At 49.3% G+C, this 6358-nt stretch overlaps 1 pseudogene; it reads right to left on the reverse strand.

Moving 5' to 3' along the window:
• Window positions 1-5281: 5281 nt before the first annotated feature.
• LOC144135618 (U2 spliceosomal RNA) lies at window positions 5282-5420 on the reverse strand (annotated as a pseudogene).
• Window positions 5421-6358: the final 938 nt, after the last annotated feature.

Genomic DNA, 6358 nt, shown 5'->3' on the forward strand with positions numbered 1-6358 from the left:
CAGTGTGTCGCCGATGCGGTGGAGGGGATGGACGTCCTTGTTTGTTATGTTGTTCAAGCGGCGGTAATCAACGCAGATTAGATGTGCGCAGTCTTTCTCACTAGAACAACCGGTGCCGCCCATGGGCTATTTGGAGTTTCGATCACGTCGTCGCGAAGCATTTCTCCCAAATGGTCCCGGACGGCTAGTAGTTCTCGCGGCGGCACACGGTATGGTGCTTTGACGGGGTTGTAAGGCGTGCTGGTCGGTTATAAAGCGATGCTGGGCAACTTGCGTTTGTCAGACCTTCGGCGATGAGGAAAAATACTCGCTGTAGCTTCGAAGCAGAATGCGGATCTGGTCTTGTCTGTTCCGGGGCAGGGCTGGGTTGATGCCGAAAGTGGGCGAGTTTTCTTGGCGAGGCGAATCATCTGCGGATGCATCAGAGAGGCCGGAAGAGTCTCGTACGTCGGATGTTTCGTTGAAGAAAGCAATCGTCGCTCTACTGTTAATGTGCCAGTATTGTTCGCTGGAGTTAGTCAGCAGTACTTCACCCTGGCTTTTGCAGAAATGTGCGTTGCCTTTTGCGATGAAGACTCCTCGGTACAGAAGCAACTGCAGGTTCCCCTCGATGATGGCTTCAGCGTTATTGGCTTTCGTGGCGCCTACGGTCACGATACCGCTTGAACAGGGTGCGACACTCACTTCTTCCTCCAGGACAGTCAGGGCAACGTGATTTTCCAGAGTTCTCATCGAATCGATGGCCTCGTTCGTCGAAAGCATGATCAGCTTGGATCGCAGGTCGATGCACATTAAGGAAATCTATGCAAAGTGTAATTTCGCGGGAACATTTCCATAGCAAAACGAAGGTCGCCGGATAGGTATGTTTTATGACCGTCACTCGCGCTGTGCATCGTCCTGATGGCGTAATAAGATAGCTCCCTGCGGTGCGAAACTGTGGGCCGTCCCATGCAGTCGTGACTTTCTTCAGCTGCGCAGCGAATGTTCCATCACCACCGAGTAATCTGCCCCTGTGTCGAATAGTGCGGTAACTTTCCGGCGGTCGATAACTACTTCTATGTCGGATGTCCTGGCTCTTGCGTTGCACGTCGTCCTGGGCGTCAGGCCGTGGCTACGCCGGGTATGGGAATCATGAATAGAACGTGTAGTTGAAGCTTTTCTCGGTAGCGGCTTCGTTTTGAAGGCGGTTCACGTCGCAGTCGAGGTTGTCGTTGTATGCGGCGTCGTCGTGTCGGGGGCGCGGCGTCTTCGTAAGGCATGGTCGTTGGAAGATCTTCGGTGTTTCGCTCGAGAGCAACCTCACCTCCTCCAGAAGTTGCTGTCTTTAGTTTTCCCTACGGTGAATGGGAGACCTGCCTCGTAGCGCAGCTGCGTGGCTGTGGCGTGGCGACGTAAAGCACGAGGTTGACGGCGATCGTGCGCGCGATAGGCGGTTCGGCGAGTACTCTTCTCGACGCAGGTACTCGTCGATTTCTTGCGGACGCTGGCCGAAGCATGGGCGTGCTGCGTGAACGGCAAATCCACGAAGACCGATATGTCGGTACGGCCTGTGGCGAAGAATATGGCCGGCCTTACCGCAATGAAAGCACAACGACCGGATGTCGGAAGTCCTCAAGGCGTCGCATTTCCTGGGGCGTGAGTGTCGTTCCTAGGCTGGGCTGGCGGGGGCAAGGTGGCGGCGTTCTGGAACAGGTGGCTCGTCTCGGAGAGGACATAGGGGACGTCGTTGGGGTGAAAATGCGTACTTCAGCGGCGCAGGTCATGACCTGGGGTTCTGTGGCCGCCGCTGTCCGAAGTGCCTGTTGCACTTATTCCCGCACCACATTCATGAGAGTCTCTGCTTGTGGCTGTGCGTAGGAAGGCAGCAGGCGTCGTAGTTCCTCGAGGATGGTTTCGCTAATAACTTCCGGCAAGGTGACACTGGTGGTGGTCGTCGTGTCCGGAAGAAATGCGCAGACAGAGGAACGGCGGTTCTACTGCAGAGCCCCGACGTCGAGGGTCCTCTCGATCGTGAAGGCTTCTTGCATGAACTCATCGAGTGTTTTTGGCTGCTGGCGTAGGAGGCCGCCAGAGGATTGTTCTTTTACACCCATTGAAAACTGAGCTTTTTTTCCTCTTTCATCTCGGGGTAGGCGCTGCGAAAGAGGCGCTTCATATCTTCGACGTAACCGCTGATGAGCTCATTCGGGAGCCAGATCCTGTACTCGAGAAGCCATTCTGCTCTTCCTCACGACAGTGGTGAATACCTTCCAGAGTTGTTCCTTGAATAGCTCCCACGTCGTTAGGGACGATTGGTGGTTTTCGTACCACGTACATGCTGAGCCCTCCAGTGATACAAATATATGTACGATTTTTGCCGCATCATCGCTCTTGTTGAATGATGCCACGCGCTCAAATTGGTCCAACCTTTCTTTGACGTCTTCGCCTAAGGATCCATTGAAAGTTGGCGGCACCCGCGACGTTTGCAGTATGATCAGTGTCAACATCTTTGGCGAAATTGCGGTGCCAGTAGCAGTGTCTTTTTCGCTGTCTGGTGTGTTCCGGCAGGGTCCCGAACACAGGCTCCTCTCCCTGGAGACGTCGGCTGGCTCGGTGGACAGCTGGCTCGTCCTCCGGTGCGGAGCGCAGAGGGCTGGCGTCACGACTTGAAAGGGCTGTCCGGTACATTGGAGGCTACCCGCACCTCCATCAGATGTCACCAAGTGGTGACGGCAGTCCGTGGAGCAGAGAGGTCGCGAAAATGGTGTCTCAACAAAATTCTTTATTTGGGCGAACTTGCGCCACAAATGGGTGAATCACTAGGCGGCGGCGTAGCAATAAGCATGCCCGCAGCTCTCGGCCGTGCTCAATTTAAATCTTATAGCGAACTTTCAGGATAAAGCGTGCAGAGTTACTAGAATATTCTGGAACCACATAGAATGAACTTTGCCTGGATGCGATCAATCGAGACAAATCTGGTCGCGCCTTGCATCGCAAACGAAGCGATAAAGCGTTGTGCCGGCAGCTTCGAAGAATGGACAAACAAACACATCAGAGATTCTCGGAAATATACTCTACCGCCTTGGCAGCAGTTTTAAAAAAACTCATTAGTTTGTTTTTGTTATTTTCCTGCCTCTATTAGCGCTCAGTCAAGAAAATAATGTCTGCCTTCGTTACAATCCGCTCGTACCTAACACATGGAAGAATACTAAAGGGGATTTTGTAAAAAAATAGCTATATTCAACAAAAAGCACCCATCATATATTTGTGATAAATATTACCAAGATCGCAATGCCTGCCATTTTTGAATAAGGTGAGGTTTCTCGAGTGAACTGTAAAGCGAATGGCATTGTTTTGAAGAAATTACCACTTGAGAGAAAGGATACGTTTTCGCGCTACGGTGTCTGCGATTGTGCACACGACATTTCTGAATTTTTCAAAGCGTTACGCGCTATTATCATTCGATAAGTTATTTCGGGTAAAGAACGAATCAATACCGGACAGAACTGCAGCGCCTTCAGAGTCTCAGGAAAAAATTTTTTCTATCATGAGAAATACAGATAAATTTTTTGATAGTCTAAAACCCGCGGAGGAAGTACTGTCCATTGCTGGCGCCTTTTTTTCTGACGCGCAGGATTGCGTCACTAAACGGATTATTAACGCGACAGCGTCAAGGAGCTCATGTCGCAGAACAGCTGGTGTCGTCGGCGTCTTTGGCCGTGAGCGAAAAATGGCGCATCTAGGTTGACACCTGAACCGCGCCGTAAGGGGAGGGATTTTAACATGACAGCGTTAAGGATTGATTGATTGATTGATTGATTGATTGATTGATATTTCTTTCCCTCACGGCGCGATTCGCGTGTCCACCGAGATATGTGAGACATGCGTCCTTTCCTTAAATTGTCCAACGAGCGACGCGTCGCGCCGAACGGGCGATGGCATTCCGCGTACTCTTCGGTAACGCTGCTACACGGTGTCGCGTCTCACTCTTAAAAACGAAGCTGAAGCTTCCTCCAAATTATTTAATATGTTGCCGTTGAGAAAATGCCTCAGATAAGTGAAATAATTATGTGCACATTAGTACATTAACTTGATGAATAAGACTGAAATCGGGCGTGCGTGAGAGCTTTTGTTGCTGCTTGAATTCATAGTTTTCGAACTATAACTGTTAATGTTTAGCAAAAGGGGGGTACAAATATGAAAAAAGCATTTCGAATTTTTTTTTGCCAGTCGAAAACATTGGTTCTTTTAATAGTGTATAAGACGACAATGCAGCAAACATTTTTTTTTGGACAACTGCTGAAGACCCCTAGAAACAAGAAATTTCCTGATATCTCTAAGGATTTAAGAGGACATGAAGCCCAGTTAAGGCTAAAACGCATTGTTTTTCAATGCTAACAAAAGCAAAACAAACTACGAAAGAAAATGGCAGTTGCTCTGGGACTCAATCACATAGTACAAGTATGTACCCATAAATGAGCTAGGTATGAAAAGAAGGGGCAGAGGAGGGCATGGGACGGCTCTTTGGGTATTTTGTGAAGACAGGCAATATATATTGTAAACATTCACCTCTTTAATTGAAGGTGCGCACATACACACTTCGAAGGTTTGTACTAGTTGCTGACACCTGGATCCGTAGTAATTGAACGTTATGATAGATGGCCCTATTCCAGCAGAATTGTACGCAGATGTCTCTACGCGCATCGCGCAGTTGATGTTAATGTATTTTTCACCAAGTAAGCCTCGGGCATAAAGATTATGTAGGAGATACTAGACACGTTTAAGGGTAGAGGCCAAAGACCTAAGTACACCATTGAAATGCCAAAGAACAATTTCACTATTTAGCACTGGGCCTCAACTTGGGCCATGTTTGTAAAGCAGCACTGTCCACAGTTATGGAAGCAACAGCTAAGTTTTCAAATCTTGCCATTCATATTTACTTAATCGAGGCATGTCTTGCATTCCATTGATTTGGCGGTAGCACAATGCGTCAGTACTGAACCAGGAAAAGCATCCAGCAGATCTCCCTAGGCAAAAGGAGGCTCGTTTCCGAGACGCTACAGCTGTCGGTTTCCGGTTCGAACGGGACCGGGGCGGCCGGGCATCGACGGTGGCGAAACTCAAAAGGCGCCCGTGTGCTGCGCGATGTTAGTATACGTTAACGATCTGTATGTCTGTCTGTTGTTGCCATAAAGAGAGAAAAGGAAAGCGCACAGGCCTGCTCACTGGCTCTAGCCAAGCCACAATCGCTACCACGTGCAGAGAGTAGGAGAGTTGAAAGACAGGATATCAATGACGCGCTAAAGACAAGGCCGATCCCGGAGGTAGTGCAATACCGGGCCAACCGATGGCGGGAGTGAAGCATCCTTCAAACTCTCCGCCAGATTTCTAAAAATAACTCCAAATGGATCCGTAACAGATACTATACGGGGTCCGGACATTCCCTATATTCCCTATACGTTAACGACACTCAGGTGGTCGAAATTACTCGGGAGTCCTCCACAACGGCACCTCTTTCTATCTTCTTTCTTTCACTCCCACCTTCCTCACTTCCTTTACGGCGCGGTTCGGGTGTTCACCGAGATATGTGAGAAAGATAGTGCGTCATTACCATTAACAATAATAATAATTGGTTTTTGGGGAAAGGAAAATGGCACAGTATCTGTCTCACATATCTTTGGGCACCTGAACCGCGCCGTAAGGGAAGGGATAAAGGAGGGAGTGAAAGAAGAAAGGAAGAAAGAGGTGCCTTAGTGGAGGACTCCGGGAATTATTTCGACCACCTGGAGATCTTTAAAGTGCACTGACATCGCACAGCACACGGGCGCCTTAGAGTTTTTCCTCCATAAAAACGCAGCCACTGCGGTCGGGTTCGCACCCGGGAACTCCGGATCAGTAGTCGAGAGCCCTAATCACTGAGCCACCGCGGCGGGTCTCATTACCTTTCCTCAAAACTCATTTTCGGCTGCGTTTTTATGGAGGCAAAACGCTAAGGCGCCCGTGTGCTGTGCGGTCAGTGCGCGTTTAAGATCCCCAGGTGGTCGAAATTATTCCAGGGCCAGGGCCCTCCACTGCGCACCTCTTTATTCCTTTCTTTTTTTACTCCCTCCTTTGTCCCTTTTCTTACGGCGCGGTTTAGGTGTCCGACGATATGAGACAGATACGGCGCCGTTTCCTTTCCCCCAAAACCAATTAATATTAATATTATAATGTAAAGGTTCCGCCATGTGAAGTCCTGGTATTCAGATGTGAGTCTGTACGCACGCATGTGTTGGATATCAATGTTGTTACACATAAATACATTGTTGCTTCTCCTCAGTGCAGTGCGTTCCACACGGATAAAGAAAGCGCTGATGTAGCTTTAATAGCGGTTTGTTTA

The sequence above is a fragment of the Amblyomma americanum genome, chromosome 5 (assembly GCF_052857255.1).
Source record: "Amblyomma americanum isolate KBUSLIRL-KWMA chromosome 5, ASM5285725v1, whole genome shotgun sequence".
Lineage (NCBI taxonomy): Eukaryota > Metazoa > Arthropoda > Arachnida > Ixodida > Ixodidae > Amblyomma > Amblyomma americanum.